The 546-nt window shown below is 66.7% G+C and overlaps 1 protein-coding gene across 1 annotated transcript in view; it reads left to right on the forward strand.

Annotated features, from left to right (window-relative positions):
• Positions 1-546, forward strand: part of XAB2 (XPA binding protein 2) — a 34674-nt gene that overhangs the window by 10308 nt on the left and 23820 nt on the right. The gene's annotated exons all lie outside the window — the stretch shown is intronic.

The following is a 546-nucleotide window of genomic DNA, read 5'->3' on the forward strand; positions in this document are numbered from 1 at the left end:
AGTCAGAGAGGGGCTGGGGACATCCAGAGAGGGGCGGGGGACACCCTGAGAGGGGCTGGGGACACCCTGAGGAGTGAGGGTACCCCATGGCTGGAAGGGTTGGGTGGGACACCCTGGGAGCATGTTGGGGGCACCCCAGGGACGGTGTTGAGGACATCCTGGGGACAGCGTGGTTGTCACAGAGATCCCATAGAGACAGGTGGGGACGCCATGGGCACCCTGGGGCTGTCACAGGCACCCCAGGGAGGGGACTGGGCACATCCAGGGGCCCCAGGGCCCTGGACGGGATTGGGGACACCACAGGGACGAGGACAATGTCACAGACACCGCAGGGAGAACGCTGGGGACACCACAGAGGGGACATTGGGGACACCATGGGCACCCTGTTGCTGCCACAGGCACCCCAGGAAGGGTCCTGGGGCCACAGTGGGGACCCTGTGGCTGGGGGGGCCACTGGGGACACCACAGGCACCATGTCCTGGGATGGCTCCTGGTGGCAGCAGTGACAGGGTGGCAGCAGTGGCAGGGTGGCAGGGAAAGGAGGGT

Source organism: Corvus brachyrhynchos, unplaced genomic scaffold (assembly GCF_000691975.1).
Source record: "Corvus brachyrhynchos isolate BGI_N302 unplaced genomic scaffold, ASM69197v1 scaffold1282, whole genome shotgun sequence".
Lineage (NCBI taxonomy): Eukaryota > Metazoa > Chordata > Aves > Passeriformes > Corvidae > Corvus > Corvus brachyrhynchos.